The 24,904-nt window shown below is 35.8% G+C and overlaps 1 long non-coding RNA gene across 1 annotated transcript in view; it reads left to right on the plus strand.

The window, feature by feature from the left end:
- Positions 1 to 7,219: 7,219 nt before the first annotated feature.
- The window catches only part of LOC139716542 (uncharacterized), a 45,932-nt gene continuing 28,247 nt past the window's right edge, over positions 7,220 to 24,904 (plus strand). The window contains exons 1-2 of the long non-coding RNA XR_011709903.1: positions 7,220 to 7,436; positions 18,897 to 18,957. This is a non-coding gene — a long non-coding RNA (uncharacterized lncRNA). The remainder of the gene's footprint in view (positions 7,437 to 18,896; positions 18,958 to 24,904) is intronic.

The raw sequence follows: 24,904 nt of genomic DNA on the forward strand, positions 1-24,904 counted from the left end.
TCCCGAGTCCTTGACCTATCGATGTTGTTATTGTGTGTCTAAAACATCTTCTTTCATTTGTTTCGTTTCATCGATGCCTTTTATGTTGTCATTGCAAGCCATAGTATTCTTGAAAGAAGTGTCATGATTTCGTCAGGATTTTGTCCTTCGGTTTCAGAAGTCGCTAGAAGTTCATCTATATCATATTCCTATTGCATATATTGATAAATTGGAGTGCTTAATCATAACAGTTACACACCACAAATCTTATCTTTAAGCAATACTAGATAACGTTTTTTCCCCATTTCTTTCCGGCGGTTTTTTATATTATTGTTGTTGATTTAAAGGATTCTAAATTGTATCGATGTTAACCCATCTTGCATTCCATAGTAAAAAAAAAAAAATGGATAAGACATGTTCTGTTTCTACTGTCACTGACTGATGTCAAAAATGATTGTTTCTGTAATGTCAAAATATGTCATGCGAACTGTGAAAAAAGAGAATTTTTTTCTGATCAATAAAATCCAGAAATACAAACAAACAAAAAGTACTTGATAAAGTGAGCCAGAAATTCATAGTCTTTAGTATTTCGTGCATGCCGTGGTTTTCTGCATTATAAATAATTTGACTTATTTAATAATGACCCATTGATAACATTAGGTGCATTTCCTGAACACTCATCGACACTTTTCACATTTAATAATGAAAAAACAATATAAGGTCTTACTAAACCTGTAGGTATTCCTATACTAAGCGCATTTCGAAAGCCTGTAAAAAGCCTGGACAAATTGAAACAACCTGCAAAGCAAATATTTGTATCTGAAAATATGAATGTAAATCAACGCACCGCGCGCCACGTTGATTTCCCGTCCATAGTTACATGTGTGAAATTTGTGCATATCTTTGATACATTGGCAGAGAAAGGGTTGATAAGGTGGATGAGATGAGTCTAACGTTAAACTTAGGCGCTCATGTACACACAATACACACAAGATTTCCATATGATATTTCTTTAACGGCAGTTTTTGCTTTAGACATGATGGGTCTCAAAGTTCGTGGGTAAAAATTACTTCAAATTTTGTTTCTTCTTCAACTCTTATAATTATTTCTTTGTAGTGTTTGTTGCAGGTGTAGTTCTTCAGCACTGACCTTTGTTGTTGTTGTTGTTGTTGTTGTTGTTGTTGCTTGTTTGTAAATATATCAAAAGAAAAACAAACTATGGGGTGTAAATTATTTGCAATTTTTCCCCCTCTGTACAAATGAAATCTGTAAGATTGTAACTGCTGATCTACATTTTAACCCCTCTGCTTAATAATCTTTTGCTTTAATCTAATATGCCTTGTCCGGCTTGGACTTCTTAACATACCACTGGCGGAATTTCGGAGCTTGGAAATTTGTGCCAAGTTCATCGTGTCACTGCCGGCAACCAACGACAGCCTGGTGATAGTGTCGCTGCCAGGAAAGTAGTAGATGACAGGTTTGATTCCCGCTGGTTCCTTTTTTTTTCCCCGACATGTTTGCTAAAAAATGTAGATCAGCATTTGCGAACTTACAAATTTCCTTTGTACAGAGGGAGACAAATTAAAGAAAATTCATATCCCATATCTTCACTCCTCTGCTTAATAATTACTTGCGTTAAGAATTAAATAATTATACATTTCGCAGTTTTTGTTTTGTACCTCTTGTCAAAAAACTTTATTTTTCACAAAATCGCAAAAGTCAGGTAGACGTGCACAATCTCAAAGAAGATTATTTTTGAAATCCGTGAAAAGGCACTTCATCTGCTGAAAGAAATTAGCTATAAAGTAATTATTGTGTTCTTTTTTAATTTATATCATGTTCATCAGCAACGAGTCTTTTTTTTTTCAACAAGAGTTATGTTATGAGCGTTGACGATATGTACATAGACTGTGTGTGTGTGTGTGTGTGTGTGTGTGTGTGTGTGTGTGTGTGTGTGTATGTACATGTTTCCAGCACCTCTAAGACCTCGTGGATCGAACTACTTTCAAAGAGCGTGCGTGTCTGGTCATTTTTTGATGATTAATTACTGCTGATGTCACACAAAATGTCTCTGATGTTACGGAAAATGTCAGGTGACAAGAAACTTTTAAGATACAACGATTAATTTTGAATGTCATTGAATTTTAAAAGATTTCTTACCTTTGAAAAGTTAACGAATTATGAATAAGACTGCGCAAGAGCTTACAAATCAGTGAGATTAGGCCTACGTCTGGGTGCCAGAGGCTGCACCGGGTTTTACCGTACGCCCGATGTTTTTTTGAGGCTTTTGTCCCATTTCGAGGGTGCTGAATCCGAATCTGAATGATGCAGCTTTTGCATCTTTGAAGGTTTTAAGATATTAAACATGCCCACCAAAATGGCCATCAAAAATCCTGAATGTCTCTAAAACCTTAAAGACGCATCAACCAGGCTCAGCACCCTCGAAATAGGGTAAAACCATCAGTTTATTTTCAATTTACTCACAATTTATAACGAAACACTGAATTCTATCAAAATTTTGATTTTTGCCGGCCGTTTGGATATCTCAAAACCCCCAGGGAAGCAAGAGTTGCCTCATCCAGATTCGGATTCATCACCCTCAACATAGGTTAAAAACCATCAAATCTGTTATCTTATTTTACCATTAGTTTAAGGAAATACTTGTATTCAAAATCTATATTTTCTATGGCCAATTTGGATATCTCAAAACCCTACACTCGTAAAATAGTTGGTCAAAAAATGCATAACTTTTAACCAACACTGGGCAACATACTGTCCACACAACTATTGGTTAAAATCTGCCCAACTAATGTTGGGTAATGAGTTTGCTATGTGGTTGGGCAAATTAAATTGCCCATCAGCTGTTGACCAATCAGACTTTACCCAACTTTGCAATTTCCCAAGCGTTGGTTATATTTTGAGTTGGGTAATCATTTTGCCCAACCAATTTTACCCAATTAGATATTGCTCAACTTCCGTTTGTCTAACTGTTTAGTAAGTTGAATTTTGGTTAATCAAAAATTTTGTGTTGAATTATTTGATGTATAGGTGTTTACCAGAACATGTGTATGTCAAGACATTGTTCATATCTAACCTAACATAATCCTACAGCTAGTCGTAAAGCCTATACTTACAAGTACATCTAGGCTTAGCCTATACATCCTAGACCCAGTTAGTACCAGGGATAAAGGGAAACGTAAGAAAATTATTTGATATTTGATATTTATCTATTTGATGATTTTTGATTATGTCAAAATACGTCCACAATTTAGCTCATGCTTATATATATAGATATATATATATATATATATATATATATATAGACAATACCGTGTGTGTGTGTGTGTGTGCGTGTGTTGTCCCCCCCCCTCCCATTCCTAAAATGGAGAACACCCTATAGTAATTCTTGGTACCCCCTACAAAATCGTAAGGTTCGGCCATCCTTCCATACATAGGCCTATACCACACACACACACACACACACACACACACACCGTCACATACATACACACATACACGCGTACACGCACAGACTTTTTTAATTGTTCATGAAAATTTACCAACTTAGAAAGGAACGTAACAAAATTACCGAAGTACTGGTAAGAAATACCCAGGCTTAATGTGCAAAATAATGTTGGTAAATTATATAAGGCGAATTTCTACCCAAGTATCAGTTGCCCAACAAAAATTAACCAACACGAAAAGGGAATGCGTCACTTACACAACAGCGGGGCAAAAAGTACCCAACTCTTCATTACCAATTCTGTTGGTAAATATTCGCCCAATATTTAAGTAAAAATAATTGCCTAATGTTAGTTTAATCACCTAAAAGCTCAATTGGGCTTTAATTGCCCAGAATGACGACTTTTTTTTACCAACCAACAATTACCCAACTGAATTTACCGAATATTTTAGGAGTGTAGAGGTTGCAAAAGATGCATAATCCAGATTCGGATTCAGCATCCCCGAAATATTGTAAAACCACCGAAAAGCATGGATCGGGCGGACGGTAAAACAAGGCTCGGCCTGTCGCACCACGACGACTATCATACTACATAGGCATGCTCTTGGGCACAATCTTATCCATCATTAAAAGTTTCAAAATCTTCTCAAATTCAACAGCATTCAGAACAAGAAAATCATTCTAAGAGCGCAGACCTCCGCCAAGCAGCTCATTTCCACCAATACACGCATGCTAAAAATCGCCCAATTTCTCAATATAAAAGCCTTTTGTATACGTCATCAGCTTCCAGCTGCTTGGCGCCTCGCCCAAGCAAAGCACGGGCTTTGGAGCGCGTATGCAAACTTCACATACGCGCAGCTTGAACTCCAAAGTTCACTAACCTTGGATGACAGAAGATTAAGAAAAACCTTCCCTGGCGGAGGTAATCAAACCCTTGTATCCTGAAAGTTTATTCTCTCCCCTTTGTAGTACAGTTGCGCCAACGCGTGGGTTCGGTAGCTATCACTTGACTTTTTTTGTGACGTCATAGAAATTTTGTGTGACATCATCGGTAATTAATCATCAAAAATGGCCAACACCCGCTTTTGAAAGTACATCGATCCACCAGTTCTTAGGGATGTTGGAAACACTGGACGGTAAAAACAAGGCCCAACATATGACTTCGGCACCCAGACTATCTGGCCATGTCGGGACGGTTACAGCTCGTTATTCCGAAGGTTCGTTATTCCGAAGGCTCTTCAGACCGAAGATTCGTTATATCTCGAAGGTTCGTTTTTTCGAAATTTCATTGTTCGGATGAACAAATCTTCGGAATAACGAAACCTTCGGAATAACGCCACAAATGTTCGGATTAACGAACCCTTTATCATTTTCGGATTTAACGAACCTCTAGGTATAGGGAATTTGTGTGTTTCGGATTAACGAACCTTCGGAATAACGTATCCTTCGGAATATCAATACCTTCGGAATAACGAACAGCACCCGTCGGGACCGGTTGCCCGTCCGGATATTAAAGCGATTTGGGAATATGGGAGATAAAAAAATGTTTTTGCACATGTACCAACCAACACAGTAGAGTTTAGGTGGGTAGCATACACCAACAAGAGTGGTGCATGTATTATATTCCAACCTACTTGAATAATATTCATTATTATCTTACGGATATCTAAACGCCACTGATGTAATTTCATAACGTGGCCTTGTTGGGAATATTTACAGGTGTGTCGTGTAAATCTTTGTTTAGGAGCTTTAAATTTTTCTTCTTCACTCCAGGAACACGTCCGGATGATGGAAAAATCCGGATAAGAGATGGCCGGAATAAGAATAGAGGTTGGATTGTACTCGGAAAACCAAAGTGTAGTCTTTGCTAATGCCGCCACTAAAAAGATAACAGATGGCGTGTTGATCCCTTATATAGGGCTACTCACTGTGCAAATGAGTCGTTTTTGTTCATACGTACAGGATCGCTCAGTCTGATCTTATATTCATTTGTGCACTTCTGGATGTTTTTGTTTGTAATTTAACCAGCAGACGTTTCTTTTTCTCAAAGGAAACATTAGAATTATACATGATTTTGTTATAGTTGTTTATTGTTTCATTTGCCATAATCTGAGCGAAATATTAATATGACGCGTTCGTATAACGAGTGTTTTTTCCGGGGTGTTCGGTAGAATTTGGCTGGATAGCAATATAGTGGACAACTTCAGCTGGCCCCAACTAAGCTTATTACATATAAATTAACAAATACTTGACCGTGGATCTTGCTATTGATAGTAACGTATACCAAAGCGGATGTTCGTATCATGATATGTACAATATACGCCGAAAGGGAAAACAAATTTCTGTTCAATTAACTCATATTATCCGGAAGTGAGAACATCGCATTTCATAATCTGATGTGGCCAATCATACATTGAGGGGCCCCTTCTTGTCTATTTTTAGTTTAGCAATTTCTCAAATTACCTTGCAACCCATGCCGCCTCCTTCGCTGGCTCCCACCGACGAGATAGTAAACGACAGGGCATCGGGAGCATTGACAATGAAGATGTGTGAATGGGACCAGCGTAAATTCAATGTAAGTTCTTGTCTGCGTTCTTATCACTCGTCTGCATCGTACGTGACTTTGGCTATCCTAGAAAATCGCGCCCGATTACAACCGCTCATTAAACGTGGGGAAGGGATGACGGGACCTGAATACGCCTGCTTGGTTGTGGCAAGGAAGTAATCATTGTATTACACTTCATCTTGCAGTAAAAGTGTGTTCCTAATCAAATGCCTTACAACGGCAAGTCCCAAATTCATGGCGGTAGTAAAATGTGTCTGGCAAGAGAGACTATTCATGATGAATGTTTGCTATAACATACATTAATGTGCATTTTCTGCGCAGCTCATTTCACTTCAAATGGAGGGAATTCTCTTCCGTGTTCATGTCAAACGGAACCAGCCAATAGCTAGCTCTGTCCCTGTATGTCTGACCTTGATTTTTGTCGATCTAAATACGTTGATGATTTCTCTTATGTTGTAGTTAAAAAAATCAAGTAACGGTAAAGAATAGGCGGGAAAGGCGTTCATTGGCGGATTAGTGACAGTCTCGAAGCCCGCATAATCCGAAATTATCGGAAAAATATGGAAGAAACGATGAAGCATTTCTTCACAGCAATCAAGTAAAAAACGACCGTGGTGCCAACGATGAGATGGGTGTTCGACACCGCGGCATCACGGGAAGGCTTGGCTGTGAGCTGCCTCAAAGTGTGGACTAAAAAAGAAATCATAACCAACCTTGTGTTTTAACACGGAAGGTGTCGGGAATAGCCTTTGACAACCCAGGTAATTAGATAATGTCATGTTTATCTGCAGCACGACACACCAGTATGTGCTGACACCTCGAGTGAAGCGAGGGAACATTCTAGAGAGGATCCCGTCCAAGCAGGAAAATGGGCTCTCGCCTGTGAGCGGTACGATCTTTTTTTTTTTCTTGTCACGGGAACGCCGTGATCTACCATGGCGAAATATTCTGTGGACATCTTTATTTCTTTTTACCCCCATTTTATTACGACGTAGAAGCTTATGATCAGACGTCGCTTAATGGCTGTCTCTTCTTTGCTGTGTTTTACGACTGTTTCGAGTAAAATATCGGAGAACTAATGAATATTGACGAAGAGGCGGCGCCGACGGTTCATATCAGTAGCATTTAATCCAATGTTCGTCTGTGATCCTTTCTGCAGCTTTGGCAGTTTGGCGGACTCCCAGGAGCATCCTCGCCAAGACTCTCGGACGGCAAATTGCTGTCGGGCGCCCAGAACTGCAGCTGAACTAGTTCACGGTCGTCTATTCTGTGTCTACACACGTAATGAATGAACGCTACGTTTGGACAGTGAATTGTACTTTGGTAGCCGAGTGGTGTAACAAGTAACATGACGAAGCAATCTATCAAAGCAGAAGATTTTCCGGTCCAGACAGACCAGAACTGACCTCACAAAATGATTTTTCAAAGGTACGTAAAGCTGTATGGTACACTACGTTTTGCCTATTAATGGCTGTAGGTTTCGCATCATGAGGTATAGCTTATGAGTTTTTGCTTATTTTCTTTAGCATTATCTTTTTATTTGTAGTTGATGAAAATGAAACAAACAGGTCCTGTTAAGTGGCATCAAAGAAACAACAACAACAACAACAACACGTGAATCACACTTAATAAAACATTACAGCATAGGGTTTCTTGTCTCTGAAATTGATTGAGCACAGTATACAGATATACATAGAGCAGAGAAGGTCTTACCAATCGCATTCAGCTCGCATCGTAGATGAAAATTTCGTTTCCGCCACCGCAGCTTCTACTGCATCACTGCAATGATTATATTTTTCATTCGTATTTATTTGTATTTATCTTTTATGGAGAGGTTGGGGGGGGGGGGGTGAGGGGGAAAATGGGTTAAGGAACATCTTCATATATTTTGCAGTAGGCCTACATGATCAAACCGCAACGAACTGATTCAGTAGGACTGTGTGAAAGAACCAGTATAACTCATGTTTGAATATAGCTTACCTCAACATCAAGCGTTTCTAGAATATTTCATTTTGTTTTGCTTAATTGTCTGCTTGCTTGTTGCTTTATCTGGCGGTTCTACAAAGTCGAGAAGTACGCTGAATGATATTGCACCTGCTTTCTTCATTCGAGGCAAAACGTAATGGTGAGACGCCGTCATCCTTGCCCGTAAGTCATGGGGAAAAGGTTCTCCGGTTTTCCCCAAGACATGTTACGGTCACCGGCGAAACATTTCAACATTACTGTACAGTGATGCTCTCGGTTGTCATCACATGGCTGGGTCTCGTTTGAATGGTTATATGCTTTCATTTTCATAAAAATCTACGGAAACACAATCACCACCTCTATTGCGCAACATTCTGCTGTAGGCCCACCTATTGCAAAAAGATGCCTGTTGAAACCCATGTTAGTGAATGTTTCGGGTACATCCAAGTGTGTTTTCTCGAAAAGGGCTCTTTATAAGGTTCTAAGGGAAGTTTTTTTCATTTAAGTTGAATAATGAACTTATTTTATTATGCTAAATCTAAAATAAACGTTAATTAGTGATCTTGACCATGTATTTTGCGTGAATAAAATGGCTGTTCAACCCCAAAAATTCTCAATTGCAGGAACACAATTTTCTGTATATATCTGTAAAATCAAGCTGAATAACTTGATTAACAGTCTTCGACTGTAATGTATTATTTTCAAGGGTTTGATGGACGAACAATTCTAAAGTTCTGCATGGTTCATAGCAATCATGAATATGTAATTAGAGGTTAGATATGCAAATAAGTAGCATCAGCACGTGAGTCCTATTACCATATTTTTCTACCTCTAAAAATGTGGTATTCATCATCGTTTTTTAAGGTTAATAGAAAATCGAAAATCTTTTTTTTTTCGTCAAAAATCTAAAAACTGCAATACGAATCAGATGCAGTTTTTATGAGTGTCATGCATGTATGTACTGCAGAGATTTACTCCATAATGACATAAATTATTGTATACACTATGATCTTAATTTTTGTTTAAAGAGGTTATACATTCCTTTTCCTGAAATTGTTCTGGTGTCCACCTCATCCTGCCCCTCCTCATTAATCTGCAACTCGGCTCAGTCATTTCAAAATGATAATAACATTTTCAGGACATTGAATGTTCAATTTTGACAAAGAGAATACCCAAGGGTTTTATATTACGAGCTGCTGCACGTTATTATGCCAAGGTGCATACCATTAAGTATATGTATATGTTTGTGCTTTTTTTCTGTAGACTGGACTGTTGATGACGTCACAAAAGGGAAGAAAGAATTTTGAGGGAGGAGCTTAGAAAATTGAAATCATTTTGATGTAAAAAAGATTTGATACATATTTAGGTCAAACAAGTCCTGAATTTGTGAAGGTGAGACCTTTTTCACATCACCAGATGTCATTATGGACACAGGATAGGAATCGGATGTCAGGGACCTTTGATGTACCTCATGTATTTAAATTAAAACGTCAGAACATGATAATCACTTTATGATTATGAATGTATATTCTCACAAATAAAAGCTGTCTACAAACTCTCAGTTTTCCGTTTCCTGAAAAAGATTGCTTAAAAAAAAAATACTGTCAGAACATTTAAATGCGAGGATCATCAGATTGATAAAGGAGATACAAAATAATGAATTATTGTTTTGACTGACGATTTTACAAAAGGAAGAGAGCATTAGCCCGAGATAGATGCAATCTAAACAGGGGTCTTGGGAGAAAATTTAATAGACAAGTTTGGGGGGAAACAAATTACTGAAAACGTGATTAGATCCATCCGTGGTTTCTGTTTTCCCATATCCAGGGCCTTATCACATAAATGTCTATGCTTGGGTCTGAGGAACGTGGATACATTGGTTTGACATACCTACCAGATTTAGACAACCGAATAACGTACGATCGTTATCATTGATTAATATGTCTTATTGATGTGTGTGTGTGTGTGTGTGTGTGTGTGTGTCTAATCATTAAATTGGTCTGCTAAGATTTTCAAATCATGCCCAACTGTCTCGGAAGTGTGATGTCATAATGAAAGTGGTACTGAAAGTGGTATCAAAATCATGTGGTGCTTAATATAGCGAGAGAGCTTTTAATCTCTATATTAATCCAACAATAAGTTTATTGAACCCTATTTCCTATCCATGCTCGATGCGTTTCCTGACAGAAAGAAATTTCCATTTAAAGATGATAGTTAAGAACGTCGCCATTGAATTTTGCCATAAACATCAGTCCATGTTCGATCTTCTACCTCGGCACTTCACTTTTTTCCCCCTTGAGAAGCACTCGAATTGCATCTGAAGAGGCATGAAGAATGTGTCAATAACAAGTGGCGGGAATGTTTACTTTGCATGCAAAAATGAAGATTTGTGATATTATCGGTATTCGGAATATCGCTCAATTTGTAATCTGTTTCCATCCAATAAATAGTGAAACAGAATACAAAGCATACATTACACACAGTATTACTTAATCATTCTGTAAGAAATACACGATGATGTAAGTATCACAAAATATTTTATAACACGTATATATTCACTTATGTAGAATCACCAGGAATAGCAACGCACACTTCGCAAGGTTGACAAAGAAGTAGGAAGTTTACCTAATGGAAGAAAGCAGTCCACTAAAAAAGCAAAGCTTGTAAAACGTGGAGCACTTTACATGTAATATGTAACTATAAAAAATAAGTGCATACATCCAGAAGTAATTTATGTACAGCAGGGAATAAGGACATCATCATTAACATTAACTATTTCACCGGACAGGGAAATACAAATTTAGACAATGCTGACAGTGTTACAAGCTACAGACGATAGGAATTGAGCAGTGTGTACTTAGAAAAGACAAACACAATAATGCATACATACACAAATACACACGTATAAAAGACACATGCACACACATCAAGAGACTATGACATGCAAAAGATACCAATTCTTCAACGATAGAATTCCATGACCCTTGCGCATATTTTCTTATTATTTCCCCTTTATTGGCATACTTTACCATTTGCAGATGAAACAAAAAAAAAGTATTAGAGCTTCAAAATATCTATAAAATGTGAATTAGGGATAGAAACAACCAGCGTAGAAATTTGAATCAGTATAATCGATGTAAAGTATTGTTAAGTAAAGGAAATGTGAACAAAAGTTATGATAAAAATTTTTCCAGACTAAACCGTCTACAGTTATGATTATTGAGAAAAAACAGTGATATCTCCTTATATTTTAGACTTTATTGCAAAAATTGTAAATGGTAGGATATTTTGTGTCACAACTGACCTACACATTTGCATCAAATGTGATATCTTGAACATTTTTAAAATCACTGCTCCCAAAGGTAAACAGGACCTTTGAGGTTATCAATTTGCATTTTTGCCTCAAACAAGCATATTATTATGACTAAAAGCAATGTAACTCATATAGGAAAATGTCTTGTGACATATTACAGTGGATCAGTAGACCCTGACACATAATTTAGTCTTATTAGAAATGATGCATACAATATACACAAAATGGTTGAAATGTTTATTATGTAAGTAAGATGATAGAATATACTCTCTAAAAAAAATCGAGTGAAAATATTCACTCTTAAAGGAGTGAATACAGAAAAGAGTGAATTTAGAGTGAAATTGGAGTGAATTTTGAGTGAAAATGTTCATTTCCACTCGTTTTAGAGTGACGTCAAGGATCACTCCAAAATCTTCGAGTGATCCTTGAGTATATAGTTCTTATTTACTGTGAGTTTTTTGTTTATTCAGTAAAGCAATCATCTCTCTCTTTCATCTTTTTGTCCGTTATGGCGATTGCACAGATTGCAGTTTTAAGGAAGGACATTAAACAATCTCGATAAACTTACTAACTGCTGAACCTCGTACAAATCACTAATTTTCATATACATTTGGGTTTTTTTTTTTCATTCATTTCTTCTTTAATCGTTGACTTTATTACCTGAGTTTCTTTTGACTATGAACACAACATTATCACTGAGCTCCCTACATTTACAGAAATACTGAATGCATAGGCAAGTGCTTTGTTACATGCTGAACAACTCCAAACTTGCAAGATTTGCCAATAGTTTGGAGTAATGAAGAAAATTCTGAGATGAAAATGTGCTCATCTCTCTTTTTTTTTTTTTTTTTTGCTGCCCGACTTCTCATTTTAAGGTGCAATCCATGCTAATTCGCGATTTATGTTGAGAACCTACGAAGAGTAATAGCCTTGACGAGCTCAAATATGTTGGTTTGGCAGCCATTTTGTTTATAGATGCATATGAGACGATCTCTAACTAAGAATTTCTCATGGGAACCGCTATCATTCCATTCAACGTAATCGAGTTATGTCACTATACACATATATATGTTCCAACATCTATCCCAATATGCCTATAGTATAACATTTTTTTTTTCAAAATCCATCTTTATGTTCAGTTTTAGAAACTTAAATATTTGACTGTCTTGATACATTTCCTTACCATTGAAGAAATATATGATTCATCTGGGAAAGATACTATGCAGCTGTGGTATTAAGGTTTACAATGGAGAAACTCAGTAGCCATAGTCACCGTTCTTGCTGTCTCTCTGTGTCTTATATTGAAGCCTTGTCCATGAATGTTATAGAACATTGATTTGCCATGTAGTTCCAGAAGAACACAGCCCCTATATATTGTTCGTGGTCGTACCTTTCCCTTTCCTTACTCAATAATATATGATATATTGACCTCCAATGCCAAGAACTTCGAAAATATAAAACCTCACCTTTTTTGTTGTGTGTTGGTAACGTTAAGAATTGCACAACAAATTTTATCACAGTTTAAATGATTTTTAAAATCATTTGACTCAGCTGTTTGGCAACCTCTGTGGTGTCGATGCAAGGGAATGTCATTATTGTAGTAGTAAATATTGTTTTAGATTCACTGTCCAATTCATTCAACACGGTAAACGGTAGCTGCAATCGAAAAGTAGAAGACGTTCGCGTCTGTACTCCCACTCATTCTAGTTGTTGGTGATCTTTTTTTTATCTTTTCTTTTTGCAAACACTTGCCGTGTTAGTCTTTATTACGAGATTAATTTTCTCTGGTACATTCTCTTATTTGTTGGTAATGTTTCATGTCGTATGAATTTCCCATTTCAAAAATGTTGGTCAAAGTCGTACCAGTTTAAGAGTTGAATCTTAAAGTCTCCCTCTGAAGAGTAAAACTGCCTACCCAATTTTGACCCAAATTGACAAATGAGAGTCGTTATATCTTGAACGAAGCATATTATCTCTGACATTCATATTTTCTTATCATGTCATAATGTATTATCAGTGGCATCAATGAATCCACCATCACTGAAGCAGATTGATATAACAGACCTATCTGACTGAGTCTGATACCTCTATGGTTATTGCTCATTCAAAATAGTGAATGTGTTGTAAATAACATTAGTCATTGTTCGTTATCATGACTAGAGTACATATACATTTTGTGCTAAGTCGAAAACCAAAATTTTCTCTTTTATCGTGAAATATATCTCGTTAGTTGTGTTATATACTTTGTGTGTTATCGTTTATATGTATAGAAAATGTGAAAATCGGCAAAATTCAACAATAGAAATCCAAACATTGAAACATCAATTAAAAACATATTTTCACACATTTCAATCTCCTTTATATCCTGTAGTAAGATTATCAGAGCAAAGTCATGTTGGTAAAATGCTTCGGCACTAACTATGCCAGCAAGGCGTCAAGGAGTTCTACGTAAGGAAAATCAACGTTAAAAAGGAGAAACGAAAGCTAAATAAATTCTTATTATATCATGATTGCTTTCCGAGTAGGTTACTAACATCATTTCAGAAAGGACATATCTCAAATACTTGATAAAGTACTTGAAACAAAATTAAACTTCGTTAAAAGGCTGCTTTTAAAAAGCCGAAAAGGCTGATGGAACAGTTGTACACTCTCACTACGTGGAAGGCTGGAGTGACGTGCGTAGCGCACCCAGAGCCACGCTGGGCTGCTGTTGCGTACAATATGGTCACCAGAATGTCAACGTGTGAGACAGGATGCTCAAAATGGATTATTCATTCTTTTTCCTTAAGATAGAATGAGAAATAAACTCTTTTTTCTTTTGAATTGTACAGAAAACTGTTTGGAATGAGTTTAATTTTTAAGAAAGCAAAAGAAAGACATGAATTGTGTTCGTTTCTTCAAGTGATTGCGTAAAAAGGCGAAAAAAAAGTGTTACAATTTAAAAAACAGTTATTTATTGGCCAGGTAGTTTTACTGTGTGAAGGTTCTCAAATGTCTGGATAAGAGATGTATATTCTAACGGCAGCCTTCAATGATATGGCATTGATGTCGATATCGACAATGTTTACCCCTGGACTAATCCATTACACACTTTGTAAAAATTACGAATAAAGCTGTTGCTTCGCCTTTTGCCTGGGCTTTTATAAAAACATGACTTTAATATCATGAAACCATTCTCATTTTCAAAAAATAAAATAATGAAATGTGTCCATTATGCCATGTGCATACTGCTGGATCGTACACAATTTTGAACTTCAGAAGTTGTGGATGTTCGATTAAATCGAAGCGGAACATGTCAACAGAAGTAGCCCAGGGCTTCCCGCACCGCGAGCGAGCGTCGAGAGCTGACTTCAAGCTGGTTCCTACCCATTCAACGAGGCCATATCTGTGCCGTGGTTCTCTTACAACTGTCAAGTAAATATAGATTTGTGGCACAACTGATAACACTCTTAAAGTGAAAGCTTCTTCAAAATCTGTATTGTACTTCCTCTTCTCAAGCGAGTAATTAATAATGTTAATGGTTCAGTTTGTCTATAAAGGGATGTCGATTTGGACCACACTGGTAGCTTCCTGTCTTGATTCTGTTGATTTCAGTCGATATTCTACTATGCAATACAACAACAACAACAACAACAAAGACAAAGACAAATGAATTTTCACAACCCAATTTTCGTTGGTCTGATTTCTTCAATTTTGGAGAGGCATATGAAATCTTGTTTTATGCTCCATGATGGCTATTTGAAGCAAAATATTTGTATCTTATCTTTCCTGGACATGGGTATATGAACAGATATATATGTGAAGGACATGTTTTGCTCATGACATCTATTTGAGTACGTTTTATAAGAGGACATTCTGAAGTATGATTCAATTGTGTCATACCAGAAATCGTATCATTATATCATACGATAAACATCAATAATGTTTCTTGAAAAATTTGCAAATGTTACTTCATGTGAATAAGAACGATAACGGCAACAGGGTGTGTCTCGGGTTTGTTTGTTTTTTTAATGATCCTGGTAATAACTCTGAACAAACAAAATAATGTGTTTGATATAATTTAAACGAAGCTAGAATGAATTCTTATGATAAAATGACTTTGTAATAAAAGACATAGTTATAAATCTAACAAAATGTGGACAAGATAAAATAACATATAAACATAACATAAATCATCATATAAACTGTACAGTGTAAACAAAAAACAACACAAAGAAATGCAGAGATAGAATGTATATATTTCAGTAACCAGGAATATCATAAAGTCCTTCATATCACCCATTTCCAAATTCCAAAATTAGGACACACTTTTAAAACTGATTATGCGGAAGGCTCACTTGTCGAGAAGTCGACATTGTTTTTACGTGTAATATAGCTATGGTATTTTAAATATTTTTCAAATCAAACGAAGAGTGAGCAATAGTTTTTACAAGCAGCATAATGTAACCTACAACGACGTGCATAAGAGTGACAAATATATTCAACAACTTTCATGTAAGGCTCCACACCTTCGTGGTTCCGCGAGAAATATCATTCATTAGGTTACTAAGACGATATCACTGTATAGCACTTTATAGCCCAATATCTCAATATGGATTCTAATTGTGTTTTGTTTATAAAAAGCAAATGAAGGCTTGAAATATCCTAATCTATCATGTTGTATAGAGTGGTACATATAAATTGAGAAAATTAAACTCAGTTCAATTTCGCTGAAGAAGAGACTTAGTTTTGTGATATTCTTTTAATAAGAGGTTGGTTATTGGCTATTTATCGATGTTTGATACATGCGTCATTGAAATAACATTCAATATTAAAGTAGATGAGATCAGAATAAGAATGTATAATGATAACAGAATTAATGTTTTTGTCCCTCTCTTTCCGATTAAAATTGCGTAACCTGCCAGTCCTAAATAATTATTCGCATATAATGGACTATCAAGATTTACAGGTTTGACCTGTTCTGCATGTGTATTAGTAATCCATGATCATACCAGCATCTGCAACAGTCTAACTGGTAGGCTGCTAATATGATAAGGAACGCCCAATGTTCCCTCTTTAATGGTCTCACATATCAACGTGGAAGCTTTTGTGCTTCAACTACAGCTTCTACTGGCATAATGTTCATGCATAAATAACAGCAACCCTCGTGTTGCTGCTGTGTCACGCATGATTCTAGTCGGGATCGAATGATCGAAGGGTCCAAATTGTAAGAAGTCATGAAATTGTTTTCATTTTTCCCTAACAATCGTATGCACATTGTGCAGTTCCCCACTGAGAAGTGGAAGAAATCTCTTCCGGGTAAAACTCGGACCATAACTGGGCAGGCATCTAGCCGAGCACCGTGGTTAGGAGCTCGTCAGGGAATACCTTCATGAGAGTTGACCGAGTAATGCGCTCTACATGCTCCATTCAAAATCGCATCTGATAACTTGTCCTTGTCCTTTTCTCTTAACATAGAGAGAAATACCTTCGGAAAGTGCAGGTGACGATTTTTTATTTATCTCTTGAAACGAAAGATGTACGAAGTAAAATAAACTAGATATTGCAACCTTGTGCAATACTCCATTATACATTTTAATGATTTTTTCTGCATGTGCACATGTTCAAGCCGAAACAAGTATTAAACTGTACCTTGAAGAAGTATTGAAATCATATAGATTAATTGGAATTGAGCAGTTAAAGTTAAGAACAATTTCTTTCTTTCTTTCTTTACTTCACGCATTACGAAAGTAAAGTCGTCTTTTGATATTTCTTACTAATTTTGCTAGCTTGTGTACACATGTTTTTTTTAGTACTTTGTATGCCCACTTTTCCTTACCTGAATAATCATCAATTCGCACACACATTTTGTACTATTGCTTGTACTTCTCTACTTCGCTGCTTGTGTACTTTGTACTTTGTATCGCCTTTCGTTTGATGGAATTGAAAAAAAGAAATAGATATATGTCATGGGTCATGCGGAAAAATATATATATATATATATATATATATATATATACATTGGCAGATGTGAATTCGTCAGATACTAAGTTATAAAATGATTTATAGTTTACCTGACTTCATTACATGGGAAACATTTTTAAAGTATTAAATGTTAGAAGACTGCGGGGGTTTTATTGCCAAAGTCGGCATTTTTCTTCCTTTTATGACCTCCGACTTCATACGGGTAACATGGAGAAGCACCATATTGCGTTCGTTCATTTTTAAAATGATGAAATAAGGTTCTTAATGCAAAAGAAAAATGTTGCGAAAAGAGTCTGGAATGTGCTAAATTAGGAATGCAAAGAAGTATATGCCCGTCGGTTGCGCTTCCTGACAAGGAAGTTGCTTGTAATAACATTAAAACTTACTTCCCCTGGTGGCCTTCATTACACGATGTATGGGCGAGGACACCTGTGCAACGAGTGGAATAATTACTTTCGAGTCGTCCTTATTCTAAGCTTATGGGTTATAATAGTAATAGTAGCAATGATATTTGCAATTATAAGGCGCTTTGTGCGGGTGTTTCTGAGCGCTGCTTATACAAGAAAACTAGAAAACACAATAACATACGTACAATCAAAACCGAAATAACAGTAACGAGAAGAAGAAAAATACATATGTACATAAATTATACATACAATATAGACGTAATCATGATTATCAGATCAAAGGAAAAACAGAAGTAGCATGACATGGTTGATGCATGTATGAGCAATTAAATCAAAAACAGAAATTAAATTTCGTAATATATATGTAAATTTGTAGTTTTAATCATTTATTGTGGTTTTAAAGATTAAATTCTTTCTCGCTGTTTTCATGTACACAAATATAAACAACATTTTGCCAAGGTTTCTTGATACTTCCTTCATCCAAAATAAGAATAATTACAATATTACACACATGCATATATTGTATATCCCAAATTTAAATACTGCATTTCAAGATACACTTTCAAATATACGGGACCTATTCTATGGAATGATTTGCCAAGTGTAATAAAGTTGTCCAATAGACTTTCAGTATTTAAAAGAAGTTACAAATTCTTTCTTGTTCATAAAGATATACTGTAAATTTCAAGTTTTATTCAGTGTATAAGCACCATACCTTGATGACTCTTGCCTTCTTATACATATTGTGTACTTTCGTTGTGTGTATTGAATTGATGTAACTATTTTAGCTGTAATATTTGGGATCAGCCATAGAAAGACCAACGGTCTATGTTGATCCCCCCACAAACTGAAATAACTGCTTTTATGTTGTGTTGTGTTGTGTTTGTCTGTTGTGAAATTGTTGTAAATTGAACACTTTTTCCTTTATTGTTCCAATGTCCTACTTTGTATGTATCGTTTCTGATTTTTTTGTAAATGCTTTTTATCAGGATGTGGAAAATAAATTAAATGAAAATGAAATGAAATATTGTTCGTGTCGGGTTGAATGTATGCACAAGATACAGACCTTTCCTTTTCGGTTCTCTGATGGAACATAGCAAATTACACCAGCTTTTCAAATAAGTATATATTCGTTTTTCAAGTATCGTTGTCAAATATCAAAGACAATAGTAAAAGTAATACTTTGTCGAAAGCTGAATCTGTTTTTAAATTTTCACTAAAATGTTTCATTCCCGTTAGATGGTCATTGTGACAGACAGGGTGGTGAACGAGTCGTTTCATTCGGAGTCAGACCCAAAAGGTAAGTGAAAAAGCAACAAAAACGGGGATAAATATGATAAAACGAGTATTGATTCATTTGCAACTTGATATTCATTAAAACATAGGGATAATTGCTTCATATTTTGACATCGTTTCTGTGGTATTGTTTGCAGAAACATCACAAAAAAAACAATGCCAAATTAGGAAATTAATGTTGGGGACTTTTATCAGTGATTCGTGCTGACGCGCCACTGTAAAAAAAATGACAAAAGAACTACAGCAGTCCTACGGTTAATGCTCTAGAGTATTTGACCAAAAATAAGTTTGCTTACTATCAATATCTTTTTTCTCCACTGTTCATCGTGTGTTTCTTTCTATAATTCCTACTTTTTTCCACACGAAACAAAACTCAAACAAGAATAAAACATTGATAAGTTACATGATAAGCCGTAGTCAAATTAAGGCCAAAGCAGTATTTTCAAATGCAGACTGGCATGTTGACCGCTACACAATGTGCTACATGAAGAATGTTTTATGATCGAGTGTAGGCGATAGTATCGATTTTCCATCATTCCAATAACTATTCGAAGTTTGAAAGTGCAGGTAAGTTATTTCATATAAACTCATTAGGTTAGTTTGTCCTGCTTAATTTGAGGTATAACTATGAAGCTGCTCAAGAGTTGAACAGTCGAAACTTTCGTTTCCTTCAAATATTTTTTTTTCTTGAAATAAATAACTGCATATAAAAACTTACCTGAACCTATGAACCTTTTCGAGTCCTTCTTCAATAATTTTAGTATATAATTTTTGTGTGAGATATTCAAGATAGAATCTTCATCTGTATGCCCAGTGGGTTTCTACTGAAAAAAAAAAAAAAAATCTCACTGTATGATTAAAGTGCATTTGAATCAAGGAAAACCAGGCTTCTACAACGCACATAGATCAACAGATACAAATTTTAATTCTCAGAAACAGCGATTTATTAAAGCTCCGATGTGATGCAATGCGATCCAAAGAATATTCTTCATTGATCTTCACAGTACCCTTATCACGTTAGTGTAATCACATTCAGCAGGAAAAGTGTAAAGCTAAAGACATGTCTTTGCTAAATACGATAGAATCCAAGCAAATTAACATACTGTACTAGAAATCAAGATTTTACAAACTTACAGATAAAGTGAATAGAAAATATTCGGAGAAGTCAGGTCAATATCCTTAATATTTAGGAACCAAAATCATTAGGAAAATGTCTACTGTCAGTGAAGTCTGTGATCAGTGTATATTACGACAGAACTCATTCAACTGCATCAGTTTTTTACAGTCATACAGCGCTTGAAATTGAAATACTGGTGTTCTTAGTACCATTAACACTGATCAATGATCACTGTACTGTAATGTTTGTACAGAAGAGAGGAGAATAAGAACGTCATTATACATCCCCACTTATATTGAGTCGTATCTCTATGGTTTAACTTTGGTCGGTAAGACGTTGCGATGGGTATTAAAATGTGTGAGTAGTCAATAAACCAAAGCAATATAGTCTGCTCAGCTTTTCTTTGCTCAGGTAACTGTATGAATTAACGCAGTAATACGGTCGATCTTCAGCAATATGGCCTTAACGCACAAAATAAGTGTCTAAAACGACTGACAGAATGTCAATGAACATAATTTATCAGGGGGGTACTTACGATTAAGTATGAAACGTAAAAACGTCTATAAAATGCAAATAATCCATACAGTCGCCAATTATAACAGAACAGACACGCGAACACGTATCAAACACGTACACAAACGTTACATGTGACGCCTTAATTTGATAATTTAATGATACACCTGTGTTTTACAGGTGTGGTGTACCAGTTTGCCGTCCTACACTTATCTCTTTTATCTTGAAGAGAAGGAGAGAGAGAGAGAGAGAGAGAGAGAGAGACTTGCAGTAGATCACCAGATATAAAGTTCTTTTGGTGACACCCTGACTGATTCTTTTTATTTGTTTATTTTTTTCATCATTGTGCATTGAAACGAACCGTCATATTGCGGTCCACCCTTTCATACCACGTGATTACGACGGCGCCACAATTGCATGTACACGGGAAACGCTTCCTGAATGCATTTTTATGATACAATTCTTTCAGTGGAATACTGGAATCGCAAACCAAAATTTGCTGTTTTAAGTCTGCATACAAAAAAGTTTTAATATTCAGTGGTTCTCATTTACCCGATTTACCAATGCGGAAATTAAATTCTTTATCATTGGCAACAATCAATTGTAATACTTGGTAGTCTGGATATACCAAAGTCAGATTTTGGGCCAAATCTTGTGTTACCGTCCGTCCGATGATTTTTTAAGTGGTTTAACCCCACTTCGAGGGTGCTGATTCCGAATCCCGATGATGCAACTCTTGCATCATTGAGGGTTTTGAAATATTCAAGATCCCCACCAACATTGCCGCCAAAATTTCAAATTCCTATATATTTCCTTAGGTCTATAAACAAATGGTGAAAAATTGGAGACAAAAATTGCGTTCACCTTATTTCGATGATGCTGAATCCGAATATGGATGAGGCAACTTTTACATCCTTGAGGGTATTGAGATTTTTTTAAATTGCCGCCAAACATTGAAATTGTAATATAAGTATTTCCTTCCGAATGGTAAAAAACTCGAGAATGAATTCCCCATTTCGAGGGTGCTAAATTTTTTAGTCCACATAAATACATTGGGAAGATGATCAAGAATTGACGAAGACATATTTATGTACATTTATGGGGAATACAAAATAAAAACGAAAGCAGAGAAACAATTGCCCTTTACATTTAATGTGGGAACAGCTTCCAGCGTCAATTTTGGTGAGGTCACATAGTAAGTAAATACCTTCCCGACCCTAAGAGGTTTCAAGCAACACTTCAGGAGGCAATCACTACAGGAAGAGGTATAGCCAAAGCCATGTTAATGTCTTTGACACGAAGAACAAGAACTATATATACATTTGTATACTGTTCGCGGGGATGAAATGTTTTTAAACAGCACACAAATTTTGAGTAATAACGCAAAATTTTACGAATGGTTAGATGGAGAAAAGTATTTGGAAGTTTCGCGAGAGAATGTAGAAGGGAGAACTTTATCAGTAACTTTGTTAAGAAGCAGAGAGTGTCCTTGATTTATATTGTAATCGAAAGAAATGCTTCGAGGCAAATGATAGAACATATGAAATGTTTTATCTCGTATAATTGTCCCAAGTATTTGTTTTGATGATGATATTGATGGAAATGTGATTGCAAGAACAACAGTGATGCTTTAAATGATGATACACACAAATTAAAGATAACGCATATTCTTAAAATCCTTTGTGATAGTATACAAATGTTATCTTTTGTTTCAATGGCTTTTTAACGAATAAGTAACAAAATTCCTTCATTATGATAAACTATTAAGCTGCTTATGGACATGAGTGTAAACGAGTACCTATGTTTGGTGATAATATATTTAACGAGTCTTTCTTTACTTTATTTCGGATATCTTAATACCTTATACCTAAGTATTTTCAAAACATTTATTTCATTTCATGGGGAGGCACCGATGGGTATAATGATATAAGATAGTATAAGATTTGTTGAGAGTCTTTTTTTTTTCTCAGAATAGAAGAATGTGATCAGTGTCATCTCAGGTTTGTTTTAGTTTATCCTTCCTATTTAAAAATTCGACTTTTCGCTAGCTATCGTTCGGCTTTCGATGTGTCTTCGAGCTGGCTATATGCTATCCGATGTCCTGAGCTTATATTAGTTAAGTACTGTAATGTCCTTTGACTTTTTTTTCAACTCCTTTCGTTACATGGAAAATTCTTTGCATATAGACGGTTTCTTGCCTACCAAACACGGGCCCCAAATTCTAAAAGCCCTTAAAAGCCACTCCACGCCAAAATCGAAGGGTTTTTATTTACTTAACACTTAATGCGTACACGTTGGATCACACGAGAACGTGTGAGCTAAAGAAGGATGAGGAGGGAAAATTGCGTAATAGAGATGGAACAGCTAAGTGAAAACGGATTAAACGAAAAAAAAATAGTGGTCAACCTGTATTTTATGAGGAATTGCACATATTTCAACGATAGTTACATAACTCTTTCTTTTTCAGGGGGGTACCTAGATGTTTGATTGGGATTGTTGTGATTATAAAGTTTTTTAATATCCTTTCAGGGAGAAAAACCATATGGAAGTCAGCGGGGGAATTGTGTTTAACACTTTTGTTTTAAGTTACGAACTACAAGCATGCACCATAAAAAACTACACCAGTTAGAAAAGAAAGAATAATGTGTTAGGGCCTTCGTGATACCTGCATGTTACCTTAAAATCCTGACAAAATAAAAATAATATCACTCACAATACACTGATCATAATAGTAGAATTCTTGAAGGAAAAACAGGGATGATCAACCCTTCTTTTTTTTTTTTTGCACTTTTCATAGAAATTCTCCTACAGCAATTGACAACTGAGAAATAGGCGAGTCCTGCTATGTGTGTATATTCTCCAATCGGGAAAGAAATCGTACAACATTACTTTTCATGAAAATGAGAAGCAGACTGGAAGTGCATCTCAAAAGAAATGATAAGACGGAGACAATGCGACCCCTTCAGAACTCTCTAGACGTCATGAGAATTTCATCTATTGATGACAATGGGCATCAGCACAGGATATGTCAAATTTTAGATGAAAACGTTTCTTGATTTCTGAATAAGAAGTGACGCGGAAAGACGGGGAGGAAGGAAACGAGCATGCTGATGAAATGTCATTGGCTCAATCCGACATTCTGATAGAGCACATTATATTTTAAAGACAGAACCACTAGCCTCCAGGCTGTTATATGTATACACACCATACTGTACTCATACAGACATACACAAGCATATCCACTTTCGATGTATACCCGCAGATTTTTCTGTCCTTCTCATTGTAAAAAAAAAAAGGTGCATTTGCTTTTTTGTTATCACATGTGTTTATGCTCGTTTTTATTGGTTTGTTGATTCATGGTTTATGTGTTTGTGTTTGTGTGTGTGTGTGTGTGTGTGTGTGTGTGTGTGCGTGTGCATGTGTGTTTTGTTTTGTTTTGCTTTTCAGAGGATGCTTTCTGAAGTGATCTTTTCATGGGGTGCTTTCTATAGTAGTCTGAATAGAGTTTTCTGCTATCCTTTTATATGTTTCTCATTTCGGATGCGATACGACTTTATACTCAGTAAATTTGATATTTGTTTTCAAGTAGGCCTAATCTGTTCAAGTATTTTACGCATCCAAAAAGAAGAAAAAAATCCATGAAACTTAGGACTAAGTTCCGTTTAGTAACTACTTAGATGTAAAATGTCGTAAATATCGATAAAAAATACTTACATTTATATAACACGTCTCTGTCAAAAGTTTGAAGCAATTTGTACTTCGCCGAAATAAACGTTTGATAACATCTAGTAGATGTAGAGTGATTGACATCCTTCTGCACCACTTAAATCGATCTTGAAAACGTCATTGTATCTTTCACATCGTTTGCATTGTATATCGACTATATTATTCTTTTGCTGTTAATATAATTTTTAAAAACTATTATATTGAAATCACCTGTTTTCAATTTCGATCTTTCACTCTATCCCCTGCGAAACCCATATCCACATCAACTGATCATTCTTTTCAAAAATCTCGAAAGACCTGAGCTATATATAATGTTGATAGAAAGGAGATCATACATTTTCGTTTCTTTATCTTTAGTAATGTCAATCTATAATGTTACTGTTTGAAACAAAGGTAGATCTGTTCTTGCATCAAACACATTCAGGTAATATGCTATTTTATTATCTGTAATTTTAGATTAATGTTAGGTAGAGAGCCATAATGAATTATAATTTCGACTAATATACAAGTATATGTATAGTTTTAGATAACAATAAAACCCAACATTTGGATGCTGGATTTTAATTCTTTTAATTCACCCAGGTAATGTAACCAA

The sequence above is a fragment of the Diadema antillarum genome, unplaced genomic scaffold, assembly GCF_040938485.1.
Source record: "Diadema antillarum isolate AM-2024a unplaced genomic scaffold, OU_Dant_1.0 scf00000066, whole genome shotgun sequence".
NCBI lineage: Eukaryota > Metazoa > Echinodermata > Echinoidea > Diadematoida > Diadematidae > Diadema > Diadema antillarum.